Raw genomic sequence first — 15312 nt, 5'->3', positions numbered from 1 at the left:
CCCAGGGGAAAGCAGGAGGGCTGTGTAGATGGTAGAAGGGAGGGACACATCAGCTGAATAAATAACCTTTGCTGAAAGGGGAGCCAGCCCAGGGAGGCCGTGAGGAAGGAGCACGACCTGGGCAGGGCTGGTGCAGGGAGAGGGGCTCTCTGCACTCCCTGCAGCGTGGGATTAGGCAAGAGAATCCCCTGACTGTAAATCGGAGATACCTCGTCAGGTCAGTGGGTAATTGCGGAGGAGCCTCTGGCTTGCTAACGCTGGCTGCCGTGCCGGCTCGGCCCCACTGCCGCGGTCCAGGCTGGGGACTCACCCTTGCAGGAGAAGGACCAGGGCACCCGCCTCAGCTCCTCAAAACACTCGTCTGGCGCATCAAAGTGGACTCAATACAAACGTGAGTGTTTCATTAGCCAGGTTTTCCACTCGGGAGGAGAAGCTACGACTGCATTGACCTTAATGCGAAATTAAAGCCATTTAAGCAGGTAACAGCCAGACAGCTGGGTGCAACCATGCGATGGAGGCGTTTGTCTCTATTTGCAGACAAGCTGTGTATGTGTTTCCATTTTGCTCAACTTTTGCTGCTTGTTTATTTAGTTAATAAGAGACAGCAATCTGCCTCGTACAGCCGTGCGAACAGCAGAGCAGAGAGCGCCTGAAGAAGGGCTTTTGTTAAACACTTACTGGCCTTATGGCACGAGTTGTGTTTCACCTGCTGCAGGAGAGAGCCGGAGGGAAGACGCTTGCCTCTAACAAAGCTTTTGCTCTAGTGGGGCATGTCCTGTCTCTCTCACTCAGTCTAGGTACAGGACTAATGTGTTTCCATCCTCGGGTTGGTGTTACGTCCTTACCAAGCGTGTCACCAGATCCCCACATCTCACATCCAAATGGTGGCAGCTGGACTGGGGCTGCCAAAGTGTTTGTGAGGGTGTTCCTCAGGAGACAGACAGGAGGAGGCGACCAGACCTCTCCGTCTGTGTTAGTGCTTTAGAGAAAGACAGGAGAAAGGATGCGGTGTGGACAGCTGCTGCGAAACTTCTCCCTCGTCCATCTCTACAGGAGGACTAATGTTGCATTTCGGGAAAGCACTCTGCCACTGTCTTGTCTTCCACACCCAGCAGTCCTTTCTGAATTTTTAGGTGTTTGTCTTACTGCCTTCTGCTTTTATCAGTCAGCCTTAGGTGTCCCAGATGCTACTCGGAAGTGAAACACAGCTGTTGTCTTTGTGAGTTACCAATCTTCCCCTTTGGTGGTAAAGATGTTTAACACTAGCAAGACCGGCCGTCCTGCCATGGCCTTCTGCTGCAGGTATTTTCTAAACAAAAGACGGACTGAGAAGCATGAACTCATTTTGGGGGGCCACCAGGCCAGCAAGAGGTGCTGACCTCTGATTCTGGACCTGTATCGCAGACTTTAGCTTGGAGAAGAGGATGCTGAGGGGAGACCTCATTGCCCTCTACAACTCCCTGAAAGGAGGCTGTAGAGAGGTGGGGGTTGGCCTCTTCTCCCAGGTGAATAATGACAGGACCAGAGGAAATGGTCTGAAGCTGCGGCAGGGGAGGTTTAGATTAGATATTAGGAAGAATTACTTTACTGAAAGAGTGGTCAGGCACTGGCACAGCCTGCCCAGGGAGGGGGTTGAGTCACCATCCCTAGAGGTGTTTAAAAAACGTCTAGATGTGGCACTTCAGGGCATGCTCTAGTGGCAGAGATTGTAGGTTGTTTGGTTGGACTCGATGATCTCAAAGGTCCCTTCCAACCATGAAGATTCTGTGATTCTGTGACGGTGCTTCCTCATCACGGCATAAACTGTCATCTCATCACAACACCTTCAGTGCCAACATTTTACAGCGTGCACTTTGGATGGCTGAATTGCTGGCCTGGGTGTATAATTTCTAGCACTCTCCCCGGAAATGTCCTTTTTACAGAACAGGTCTTCGCACCAAGCTCTTCAACACATCTGCTTTTTCCTTCTCAGCCCCTTCCTTCACTGCTTGTATCTGGATCGTTTCTTCCCACGGTGCTCTGAGTGCTGTGAGGAGCTTGGGTGGTAAATGAAAAAACAAAGAGAGGGAATTTCCTTGGGACCTCTCTGTAATTAAACAGGGGAAGCAACGGTGAATGTTTCTCAGCGGGCCCTGACCCAGAGACGGCTGGAGGCAGCAGAAGTCCCCTGGAAAATACCGCCTGGAGTTTCTAGATTGGGTCCCAGTTGTCTAGAGAATGCGTGGGGGACCCCAGCCCCGTGGTGCTGGGTGCTGTACGGACACCGAACGAGGAAGAATGTGCACACACGTACACACATCACTTCTTGTGTATATACACGCTAAATCAGATGCTTTTGGATTTTAAGTTTAGCTGTCTGTTATGAATTCGCAGGTCCTGTTGGAGCACAAAGGAATAAATGCTACCTAGTTTATCCTGCACTTAGACGCTAATTAGGAGTTTTTTAGGACATACAATTTGAGGTGTTACCAATTAACTCAATTGTGGACCAAGACCAAAGCTGTTATTTGCTTTGTCATAGCAATTGAAAGCCAAATAAACAAATACTAGTGTCTTCACTCTTTCCCCTGTGCTTTAGCACAGCTGTGCAGCAAAATAATAATAATTTCATTGTCTACTTTGCAAAACTCTACATTTAAAGCAGATCGTAAAAAATCTCCACATGGCTTATTTTGCCTAATTATTACAAAATCAGTCTGTAAATCCCAGAAGAAAGACTATATCTTACTTTAGAAAAATCCAAACACACACAAGAAAACCCCAACCAAAAGATAACAGACGAATGAATGAAATATGTTAGAGTTTGTCCGTCTGTTGTTTATGATTGTTGAAGGAAGCCATGGGAGATAAGCGCTTGATGTCCACAGGACTTCAGAGGGGCTTAGTATTCTTTTCACTGTGTCTCTTCTGAAAACCGAGTGTAAAAAGAATCTTAGCCGCAGAGAAATAGCAGAAATTTGAAGAACTTTCTTTTTTTTTTTTTTAATCTATCTTTTCAACTTTGGAAGTTTCTGTTCCAGTTTCCCAGGAAGCCACCAACCCTATGGCTTGGGATAGCTTGCATGTGTAAACTCTTCTGGTGGACAGCTCGACCTTGAGATGGCCTGGCCCCTCAAAGGCCTCTGCTCAGCAGGAGGAACGAAGGACTGGGAGGACAGGAGCCAAGCTGATGGGCATGAAGTGGAGCAGGAAAAGCAAAGAAGTGAAGAGTCTCAAACACCAGACAGAGGACCGACACTGGAGCTGAAGCTGTGGAACAACTAGCAGAGACTTCACAGGTTCGCCCTCCTTCCCATACTTCTCTTCTACGAATCTCTTTTCCTTCACCTCAGATAAAAGGCAACAAATGAAAACACAAATGGACATTGTCCAGGTGCCCTCCTGTCAAGTAGTGGTATGTCTGCAGAAGCAGGTGAGCTGTCAGCCTTCAGCAGTTCCCTTCAAAGGTCACATCTAGTTAGGAGAATCCTGGTTTTTGACATTATTGTTTTTTAGCAAGTTGGTCCCTCCTAAGACAGCAAAGAAGTCCAGCTGGGAACCCATATGGGGAAAAATATATATATTCTACAAACTTGTTTTCCCTAGAAAACTTCTTGTATGCACTGTGAGCTCACTCTATACACCTACACTTCACCGCAACCTGATTTTAGACATTGCATGACAGATAACCCCACTGATACCTGTCAGTGTTTCTATACATCCACTTGGAGTCCACTGTAAAGCAGTTGGTGCTCTCTTTCAGAGAGATAAAGGTTTTCCTGGTCTTTCCATAAGTTTTTGGTCACCCATAGTGGCGACCAAAATCACTGATTTCTGCACAGCCCCCATGGGTGGAGGATCAAACTCACCCTTCTCTGATTACTTGTTGGAAAATGCAGCCCAGGTACTTGGAGACTATCACCAGTAGCTTCCTGTAATGCCCCGGCAGCGGCGACACCTCGGCATAGTCCAAGATTCAGTGTTGTCTTGGACTGAGTTGCAACTTGAACACAATTTAATTTAACACAGCAGATGTGGCCAGTGACTGCAGCACAGATGGTGGGAGGTATCTTATAAAGGTATTGGAAGCCTGCTCGGGGTAGGTACCGGTATCTACAGAAACACAGGTTGGGGAAAGCAGACACCTCTTTTTCTTCTTTCACTTCTGTTGCAAGCAGGCTAACAGTGGGCATGGTGGTGCTTCCTGGCACCGGGAAATGCTCGATCCTTAGTTGAGGTGAAGGTACAGCTATAGACACACACGCTTGAGCTGATCTGGGGGTGTTAAGTGGGTGGCAAAACGGCATTTTAATCCTACCTCAAGGTTACTCACAGGTAGAGAGGCACGTATGCGCTGGTAGCACTGCGTGAACTTGCATCTGGGTGTCAGACCATGCTAATCCCAGGCGTGTACCGACGCGCTCCAAGCTGAGATCGCTGACATCTGAAGGCGGGTGCCCCCAGCCCACGAAAGATGCTGTTACACCGTCAGCTGGGTGCTCTCCTTGATAAAACTGTATCCCCTCACTTCCTACATTCATTCACTCGTCAAGAGCAAAGACTCGTTTTAACACTGTGGGTTCTAAATTTTCTCTGATGTAATTATTGTTTGACACTACAGCCCTTCCAAGCACCTTACATAAGGAAAAAGAGAGAATTAAATATGAGAAGCCTAAAAATAAAACTATTAAAGGGAGACAGAAGCTGTTTTGTGAGCAGCAGGAATGATGTGGTGCCTCTGGGAGAGGATGTGTTGAGCCAAAGGAGATGTTCGGCTTTTAGGCAGTGCCTTTTATTATATTTCAGTGAAGTTCTGTGCTTTTCTGAAGTTCTTAGGTGTAGCGCTTTTAGAAATGAGCCTGTTCTTTCTCTTTGCTCTCACAAAACCCACGACTTTCATACCATTTCCCAAGCCAATCTTCTTTTACAGACTGCAGCTAAAATTTCCCTTCCCTAATTAATCCGGAATGGTTTTTGAAAAAGTTTTAGCCGCAGAGAACATCAAATTTAGCTCTTTGCCTGGAGCCAAGCTCTGGGCTAAAGAACACATGTCATTTTAGGAATTCATGCAGATGCGCCTTGACATCTGGGATGTGGTACGTCGCCTGCACGCTTCCCCGTTGAGATAACAAGCAGTAGTGGCCACTGCTGCTGCTGCAGGTGGAGCACGAAAGGTTTTTCCCATTCATTCCAACACTTTTGTCCGAGCTACGTAAATAATTTCAGGTGACCTCTTTGACACACGCAAGCCTCTTCTGTTGGTAGTTGTCCATGTGGTGACTCAATTGCCTTTACTGTGAGGGTGGTGAGGCACTGGAACAGGTTGCCCAGAGAAGCTGTGGCTGCCCCATCCCTGGAGGGGTTCAAGCCAGGTTGGACGGGTCTTGGAGCAACCTGGTCTAGTGGGAGGTGTCCCTGCCCAGGGCAGGGGGGTTAGAACTAGATGATCTTTAAGGTCCCTTCTAACCTGAACCTTTCTATGATTCTACGATTTCTCCTCTGGATTGATTCTGCGAGTAGTGTGCTGCAGTGTTTCCTGGGTTATGAACCCGTAAGGAATGGAGTTCTCTGTTGAGCCTTTGTTTACCACAGCAAGTCCTCAGTCATGTGCAAAGGCAGCCAAAAATATGCAACATATACGTGCTACTTTGTAGTGCTCTTAATAGAGTATGATTTACACCCGTTTGGTGAGCACTATATGGTGAAATTCAGGTATGGAGAGCAGGACTGGAAGGGGTCTCCAGAGATCATGTGCCTCAAATCAGGATCAGCCAGGTTTCTCTCTCTGCAATGACTGTAGAAAAACTCTGGCTGGCTGCACTAGGCAAGAATAGATGAACATGCACTGAATGTCTCATTTACATCAGGTCCCTTTATGGCTCCATGATTTGGGCATTCAGCATCTGAGGCATCGGTATCACAGCGCTGTGATCCTCAATGTGTTCTTGAGCTTTCTCTTCTGCACAGCTGTGACTCATTTTCTCTGTGTCGTAAGCGATGGTGTTTGGAAGAGGCACGGAACAGCCACAGGGAGAGATGGGTCCACGATGGTATCTTTCATGAAATCTAGTCCAGACTGAACAAAGGTAAAGCGTTGATGAGCTACACGTGCATCTTGTCCAGAACATCTATGGGAATAACTGAATGAGGGGAGGTGATGATTTTGAGATGCTGAACCACCACCATTCAATCTAGATGTCTCATTATGAGCCCATTCAGAACCAAAGGAGAAACAACGATGTAAAGCCTGAGTACTTTGAGCCCTCAAGATTAATTTTTTGAGAAACTGTCTGTTGTCCAAGAAATATTTGTGGAAAATAACTGGGAGAAGAATTTAGACTAGCAATAGGTTGTGGAAAATTGTAAACAGCTGTGAGATCATTCCTGAGCCGGAGAAAGTAGACAAACGCACTATTTGCTATGACTTACTACTTCAGCTCTGGTAGCTGCATTGCTTTTGGTTTGATGGGGGTTTTGTTGGTTTTTTGTGAAAGAACTTACTCATCAAAGAAAACATATTTTCCCTCTGGGATAAATAACCTCCTGTAATTGCCCAACTCCACTGGTTTTTAATCCAGTCTGTGTGCCCACAGTAAGTGGTTATTGGTTTTCTGGCCAAATACCAGCATTTGCAAGCTTCATGGAAAACCTTTCCTCTTGAGCTATAGAACACCATAAGGTTTGTAGTTCCGCAGGGGCTGACTTAAGCCACCAAGAAACAGGGCATCAGGTCAAATTCTGCAGAGTATAAGCTTTCACCCATAGGAATACAACATGTATTTTCTAGCCATTCTGTAAAGAAAGCCCTCTGGACACAAGGTGAGGCTGGCTTGATTTCCTGAACTACCTCTCAAGAGGGAAGAAAGATAGGAAGGAAGAGTGATCTTCTTCCGCACTTGCTTGCCTGTTTATCCTTAAACCTACTGAGGACCAGTTAAATAGTAATGCTACCCTGTTCGACTCTTCTTTTTGTCAGTGAACTCCAGCTACTCTCCAAATGTAGTAGTTTACAGTTCCATGTGGGACATCAATAGCATATTTAAAACCTGACAAAGTCCAGAGAGTATCCTCATTAACTGCTACATGAACACAACGCAGGAGCCCCGTCGCTATAAGCAGCATGAAATTTCCCCACCAAGCCTGCTGCGCAAGGTGGAGTTAAGCTGTCATCAAGCTGGGAGAAGTCTCACAATCGCTAGCCCTTGTCCTTCTGGGGGACTTCAACTTACCAGATTTCTGCTGGAAATACAATACAACTGCGAGGGAACAGTCTAGGAAGTTCCTGGAGTGTGTTGAGGATAATTTCCTGACTCGGTTGGTGAGGGAGTCAACTAGGGAAGGCGCCCTGCTGGACCTGTTGTTTGTGAGCAGAGAAGGACTTGTGGGTGATGTGATGGTTGGAGGCCACCTTGGGCATAGCGATCATTAAACGATAGAGTTTTTGATTCTTGGAAAAGCAAGGAGGGGGTTCAGCAGAACTGCTGCCTTGGAATTCCGGGGGGGATGGACTTTGGTCTTTTCAGGAGCCTGGTTGACAGAGTCCCCTGGGAGGCAGTCCTGAAGGGCAAAGGAGTCCAGGGAGGCTGGACATTCTTCAAGAAGGAAGTCTTAAAGGCGCACGAGCAGGCCATCCCCGTATGCCGAAAAATGAGCTGTCAGGGAAGAAGAGAGAACTGTCAGGACAGAGAACTACGGTCTAAGACGAGCCTGGTAGGACTGATCTGCGCTCAGTGCTCATGACAGTCGTAACCCACACGTTGAACCGCTCTCGTAGCAGGGAAAGAGCAATAATAGGAGGAGCACAGAGGAGAACACTGTCCTACTCTTTCTCTTTTCTAACTAGTTCCTAAAGCAATGATGCAGAGATGATTTTTGCCCCTGCACCAGTAAGGCGGAGAAGTTTTGGCCTGAAATCTCTTGAAGTGCCATTTTTACTTTGCCTTGGTCATAACTTTAAGGTTTTGGATTTTTTCTTTTTGTCCATTACCAAGCGGCCACTTTCCAACTGCAGTATGAACATGTGGGGTCACAGTTGCCTCCAGTGGCTATTTAAATTAAACACAGATTTACTGAATAGACACCCAGTGCCAGGAGATCTCTTTCGGAAGGAGAAAAGGTGAGAGGAGAAACTGCTTTCCAGTTAACATTGCCAATGTGTTTCTGAAGGAAAGGATGACACCTTTCTGACTTCAGGACATTATTAATGTCCTTCTCTTGTAGAACATGTGTTCTAAAAGCCTGTATCCATGTCACCTTCAAGCTGTCATTTCATGGGGATACTGCAAGCCAGGTGCAGCGATATCTCATTGCCCCGTGCCCTGTCCGAGCCTCCCTGCAGCAGCACAAATGCCATCCAGGGTGTCAGCTGTGAGAAGGCTCTGGAAAGGCTGAAGAGGCTGAGAGGTTTTGGGAGGAAGGGCAAGCAATGCCCAGCAGCTGACTCATGCTCAGGCCAGCCACTGGTCCCTCAGCATATTTTTTTTTGCGCTGTCTCAGCAGGATGGAGAGTCTCCGCTCCTCAAATGGGTGCAACTGGGCTGTTTGAACAGCACTGGAAGATGTTTCAACACGGAGATTTATGGCGAGCTCAGGGATGCTCAGAGGGGGATGTGGCTGGGAGAGAGTGGTCCCTGGAGAGAGCATGAGACGCGCTGTGCTGTTCTTGGCCAGCGTCTCCTTTGCTTGCCTGTGCTGGGAGGATGCCACAGAGCAGGAAGCATGAGTCAAACCTGCTCTCTCACACATCCATACCACTCCCTCCATGCATGCCTTAAACCGGTGTCGGAGTGCAATTCCACCACTTTATTCACCCCTCAGGCTGCCAATTCGAGTAGCATTTCCCAGCCTGGACCCAAAGGGTTAAGGTAGGATGTTAACTTCAAGGCTGGTTGTGCTGGGTGCTATGGGGATATGAGCGGTGTGGGTCATGGATGTCCTTGCGGGCAGGTCCCTTCCCTCCATGCTGTGAAGAGCAGATGCGGCATAAAAGCTTCCTTTCGGAGAGGGCATGATTAATCTTTGCTTCTTAGAGGATGACAAATATATTATATTCGCCGACATGCACACGCATTCTCTTCGCCTGACGGGTGACCCCTGTCTTATTGCCAAGCGTGCGAGGTCCGGCTCTGTAAACGAAGAGGAGAGCTTTGCAAGCTCATTAATGCTTTGAAGTCGCTCATTAGGAGCAGATTCCTCAGGAGCTGGCGAGCGCAACACCCTTTGTGAGCATGACTTCATTTGATATTAATGCGGGTGCTGCAGCTGGAGGCATCCAGGGATGCTGAGCTGCGGTTCCGCACACGTGGACCAGCGCGGCAGATTGCTGTGACTGTAATGCAAAGGGTAAAAAGGGAGGCAGGGAAAGTTGCTGTCCCCTCTTGGCACCTAAGCGGGGGGAATTTTCCTCCTGGCAGGATTTTTGTGCATGGATAGGTTGACCCAGTCCTCTGCTGAGCTGAGGACTTGCAGCATCCTCCAGTGGGATGCCTGGGGTCATTCTGCCTTGCTTCCTAGCACTTCTGAACTACCTCTGGAGGCCAGGGTGGTCCCCTCCTGACTGAGAAGCTCTGTATCACCCTCTTTTGAGACACGGAAACACTCCTTTTTCTGGCCAGTCCCTCTCACCTCTGCAGCAGCCAACCGCAAGCCCTCCAAGCAGCTCAGCTACCCCAGGGCACAGTCCTGAGCAGTCCCTGGGGAAGCAAGAGGGAATTGCCCTCATCTTCAATCAGGACAGCCTGGCCAAGTGAGTCTCCAGCAGACGGGATCCTCTGGTGAAAGGGCCTGGCCAGGTTTCTCTGTGTGGGCATCTCCAGGGGCCGTGGCTGCCCGAGCCTGGTGCAGGGAGCCAGGTCGTATGGGGATCCCGTGGGAGAGGGCAGGACTGGGAACAGGTTGCAGTGTCCCTCCAAAGCAACAGCAGCCCCGTGTGAAGGTGCTGGCCTGGGAAGAGTGAGGGTGGCTGAAATCAGCATCAGAACTTAGCAGGCTCCTGTGGCTTAAGGCTAAAGACCTCCTGCAGGTAGGTACTTGGTGGCTGTGGGTTTGAATCCCATGTGGTTCAACAGAGGTTTTGTTTGGGTTTTTTTATTTTCCATAGGTGACAGAAAAAAAGCTGTATGTCACCCTAAAGGAAAAGGAAAGCCTGCCCCTGCCCCACTGTCTTTCCCAGCTAAATCCCCTGTTAGAGTTCCAAATGCAGATCGGAGGGGATGAGGAGTGCGACCCAAGGTGCAAGGACAGTGCTTTAACCGTGTGGCAGGTCTGACTGAGTGCTGACGGGCTGTCAGAGCTGCTCCCTTCCCCCTGGGCACCCAGTGGGGTCAGGCAGAGACCCTCCAGAGATATCTGTACTGCACCAGAGTCCCTGATGTCGATATCACCGGTGACTATGGTTCTTGCACAGGGACATAGGGGCTGTACTGTCCTCCATGGCCCACGAGACCTGGTGCCTCCCAATAATGTTCCACCAGTTTTCTGGGGACATAAGTAACAAGTGACAGGACAAGATGAAACAGCCTCAAGTTGAGCCAGGGAAGGTTTAGATGGGGTATTAGGAAAAATTTCTTCAACGAAAGGGTTATCAAACACTGGAACGGGCTGCCCAGGGAAGTGGTGGAATCACCATCCCTGGAGGTATTTAAAAGACATGTAGATGTGGTGCTGAGGGATACGGTGTAGTGGTAATTTGGCAGTGCTGAGTCAGTGTTTGGACTTTATGATCTTAAAGGTCTTTTCCAACCTAAACAATTAAAAAAAAATAAAAATAAGAGAAAGCCGTGAAGGAGGGGAAGGTGTTGCTGGGTCCCAACCCAAGGAAGTGCCTTGGTTTGGGATCTTGAGGGCTTGATGAGGTGTGTGCCCTCCAGGGGAGGGACTGGTGGGCCAGTGGAGAGCTTATAGCCCACCAGGATGGCCGAGTGGTGAAGGCGTTGGACTTAAGATCCAATGGGCGCATGCCCGCGTGGGTTCGAACCCCACTTCTGGTAGGAATGTCCTTTTTCTCTTGGTCCAAACCCCTCACCCCAGCTTTTGGAGCATTGGTTGAGAGCAGGGAAGGGACCTATGGGCCCTGTACCTGGCGAGTTGAGGCAATTCAGTGCCCCAGCGTGAGGACCCTGGTGGGACTGAGACACCCTGTTGTCCAGGCTGAACACAGAGAGAGATGTGAGGCAAGTCCCTCTGGCACACAGGTTACGGCGCTCGTCCTTCGTGCAGGGAGTGCTGGGACCGTCATGGGCTTGAATCCCACACGCTCTCAAAATAGCAACTTGTTTTTCGCATGGCAGAAATAGAAAAACGTGACTACCCTGAAGGCAGGAAAAAAAAGGCATTGAGCTCTAAACAGCTCAGGCAAGCCACAAGTGGAAACCAGCGGAAACAAGTGGGTTCAGGGAGATGGATTTGGGGTTTGTGGAGGCTGCTGCACACCAGCTTCTCTTGCCAGCTCTGTTCCATGACCCCAGACCCATCGCTTGGCTCATCCAAAGCACTATTTGGCACTCTCCAGGGGGATCTGGCGGTGTCACAAACCCCTGGAGCAAGCCAGCATGGCAGGAAGAACTTCCTGATGCTGACGGTTAAATTTGGGAAATGCATGAGAAAGTGAGAACTGCTCCTCTGGTACCTACAAAATGCTCACGAGATTTTTTTTGTTCCCGTCCTTGTGTGCATGGATGGGCAGCAGAATTTTCCCTCAGTAAAGGGTTGGCCTGCTGGACCCGCGGAGACGCTGTCAGGTTTTCATTTGGCTGCTTTGCTCCAGCCCGAGGCCAATCGGAAATGTCCTACTGCTGGGACATGATTTGAAGTGATGGTGTTAATTTGGTTAATTAGGATTCCTGGGTAGCGTGCGCTTCTTGCAAATCAGCTTACCATTGTAGTATCACTGCAAAGAGTTATTTGCTGGTGCATGGGGTTATGTATGAATTTATGATTATGATGTAGGACCATTAATTTCATGTTTGTGGCAGATGATACAGCTCAATTAAAAGTTGCGCGTTAAGATCTTTGGCTCTCTCTGATATATGGGAATCAGACGGTGGCCTACAGGAGGGATTGCAGGGCCTGTACAAGTGGCCGTATAACAAATAGGGCAGGACCCAGAGGAGAGGACATGGGAGGAATTACTGTGCCCCTCTCCCATTTGATTAGTGCTAGGAGTGAAATTCTGTGCATATCTGCTAGAGCTGGCTTGTTGCAACTAACCTCAGTCATTAAGTGATGCAAAGAATGACAAATACATCTTTGAGAGTATCCCAGGGGGTCTAAGCAGCACTGCGGGTCAAGTCTTTTGCCTCCGATGGCCTGGAGTCAGACTCCTGTCTACTTCATGTGTCAAAGGCATTTGGTGGCGTCCGCTGAGTTCAAAGCTGAAATCTCCTCATTTGAGCTTCTCTGTTGATCCATGGCTTGTGTTTTTTCCACCCCAGGGGTACAGGTTCTGCTCTGCTCCTGATCCCTCGAGGATGTTTATCCACTCTGCAAAACTATTGGGCAGACAGAGCATCATCTGAGGGCACCAGGAGCCGAATTAACAGCCTTTGCATCGCGCAGCCTGCCGGAGTCAGACGGATGGCTGGGGCCAAGTGTTAATTTGACTCAGGACGGAGATTAAATGGCAGAGCCGTGTAAGAATGTGGGGCTGGAGATTTGGGGACTGAAATAGCAATGAGTCCAGTGGCCAGGGTAGGCGAGGGCTGTGGAGGACTGATAAATAAACTGCCTTCTACCAGGCCACAGCTTTCCTCCTTCTCACCCCACATCCTCCAAGTGTTTGACAGAGCTAAAAAGAGCAACCTGTCCAATAGCCATTTCCATGTATCATATTTATTAAGATGGTTACTGCAGGTTAAATACCAATAGCTTATTACAAATATATTTACTATAGATTAACTATGCAGTACGCACATCTCTTATGTTGTGGTTAAAAGTAAACCTCAGTGAAAGGTTTTTTAATAATGAATTTGTGTTGAAGTAGTGTACAATAAGTGTATTTAGCAATCTTACTCTCAATTTCACGAGACAGTTTTATGTTCAATAAACACCTAGAAATTATTAAAAACGTATTTATCAAAGATTAAAAGTGATGAAATAGATACAAATCTAAGATGTTAAGGTCGATATACATAACAATCAATTTCTCTATTAAAACACAATAAGTGCCTTGTTTAATCTAAATGAAATGGTTTTTTAGGATCTTTGTAAGTGCCATCTTTTGCCATGTGCTCCTGCTTGCAGATCTCAGATTAGATCCTGGGACATTTGTACTTAAAATAAATCAAAAGCAAAGCACTCCTAGAATAACACAGGCAGTTTCAGGAACAGGGAACCAGAGCTTCAAAGGATGTAGGTCAAAGCCTACATCCAGGCACCAGAGCAGCTCGTCTAGCTTGCCCCAGCTCTGTATCCCTGAGAAATCCCCATATCCATTGTAACCTATAGCTCGTGCCACCAGTTCCAGGGCTGGGAATCTGGAGCAGCCACTTTCAACTTCTTTACGATCGCAGATGCACCCACACTGTTTTGGATACAGAAAGCTACCGCCTGCCTTGTATCCCGTTATTATCTAGCACTTGGAGGCAGAGTGCTAAAATGAGCTAACTATTTAGGAGATAAACAAAATGTTATTGTTTTACTCTGGTATTGCTACTGTTATGATTGCCGGCTGGTGGGTGACGAGAGCTGGTGCCTCTGCCTGCAGGTGCCGGGAGCTGTGCCCCAGACGCTCGCTCTTTGTGAAAAGTGTCTCGGGATGTCTGGGTGCCTTGCGGAACATCGGTGGCCTTTGGACCGCAGGAGGACTGAGGGTCTTGAGCCCCCCTGGCAGCAGGCTGGGAACCCCACAAGGCATCCCCCTTGGATGCTGGCCTGGATGCAGCACCTTGTCCCAGCGTTTGGTGATGGTTTGGTCTCGTGTTTGGGCTCGCGCTCTTACAACAGTGAAGCTCAGCACCAGATCTAGGTGAGGGTATGAATCAGAGGCACCCAAATTCGAGGGAGGCTGCACACTGTGTGTCCAAAATATGCGCTGTGCCGTGACCTGAGAGAGCAGTGTGGGTTGGTGACCTTATAATGTATTGGAGGGTATTTGCCTCTTCTGACGGCAGGATTTCAGAAAGCAGACCGAGAGGGGCAGACATCCCCTACACGGCTGCTCAGCAGCATCTCAAATATATGGTGATTTTCTGTCTCACAATTGTCAGTTGATTTCCTTCCTTTATGAGTTTGAAAACCAGGCTCAGGCACTGCCTTAAGGGATGCTGCTTCTGCAATTTAGATGCTATTGAGCAGTTCTGTAGGGTCAGATGTGTGCATGGGGCTGCCAAGGAAGCCCTTCAAAGGCAGGGCAGAGTCAGGGCATCTCCCCTGGGGAGATGGAGGAACCTGTTGGTGAGATGATGGTTGAGAAGAAATGGAGAGTTTCTGCCCCACACCAGCCACCTGTTCTCACATACTTCCCATCCAGGTATATGGAGAAATACATATATGTGTGTATATGTATGTGTAGATCCTGGCATATGAGTCCCATCTGTGCTCTTGGCGCCAGGACATGGTGCAAGTGTCTGGCTTTGAGGGATGTGTTTGATTCAAAATTTGGTCCGTGCAACCAAGAAAGATCTTTCTGTGATTAGCTGGGTGAGGGCAGGGCTGGCTCCGTTGAACATGTATTTTGGCACAGTCTCATCTGCATGATGCCTCCAGTGACCATCTGTAATCAGGAGCCCCTGACTTCGCTTTTCATCCCACCTGGGCAAACATGACCCAAACAGCTTAGAGGCTTTGTGTGTCTCCAGTGCAATCACCCACTCCTCCATGGACATCAGAGAAGTTATATTTGTTTACACCCTGAGTGATTTTGTCTCCCATATGTGTTCCTCAGCTGAACCTGCCCTGTGGAGGATGCTTAGCTGGTAGGGGGAAGTTTTCCATCTTAGCAGAATGCTCCAATTACAGAGGTGACCAGAGAAAAAAGACAAGCGGGCACGCGCCACTGCCTTTAATAGAAGGCAATGATTCTTCTGGGCTCCAGAGTAATACGGGAGATCTGGTTTTAATAAATTAACAGCCTACAAGTAACAATCTCAAGCAATTAAACTCTGGAATGAAGGCGAGCACCATGAAATGTATTCTGGAGCTGACAGGGGGTTGGCAAAGGCAATCCCTGAGCACTGAAGAAGGCAAAACTATAATAAAAATGCCCCAGAGAGAGGGGGAGAGCTCACTTCTATTGTGCATGCATGTGGACATCTCGTCTTACTCCCCATCATCCCTCCTTCCTCCACTGGCTCCTGGGGACCTGATTTGGAGCCTCCCTGAACTCATCCAAGTCTC

General features: G+C 48.4%; 1 non-coding gene across 1 annotated transcript; it reads left to right on the top strand.

The window, feature by feature from the left end:
- Nucleotides 1-10884: 10884 nt before the first annotated feature.
- On the top strand, nucleotides 10885-10967 carry TRNAL-UAA (transfer RNA leucine (anticodon UAA)). The gene has a single exon. It is a non-coding gene; the product is annotated as a tRNA-Leu (tRNA).
- The last annotated feature ends 4345 nt before the right edge of the window (nucleotides 10968-15312 follow it).

Source organism: Chroicocephalus ridibundus, chromosome 10 (genome assembly GCF_963924245.1).
Source record: "Chroicocephalus ridibundus chromosome 10, bChrRid1.1, whole genome shotgun sequence".
NCBI lineage: Eukaryota > Metazoa > Chordata > Aves > Charadriiformes > Laridae > Chroicocephalus > Chroicocephalus ridibundus.
This window is presented reverse-complemented; position numbering and strand designations above follow the sequence as displayed.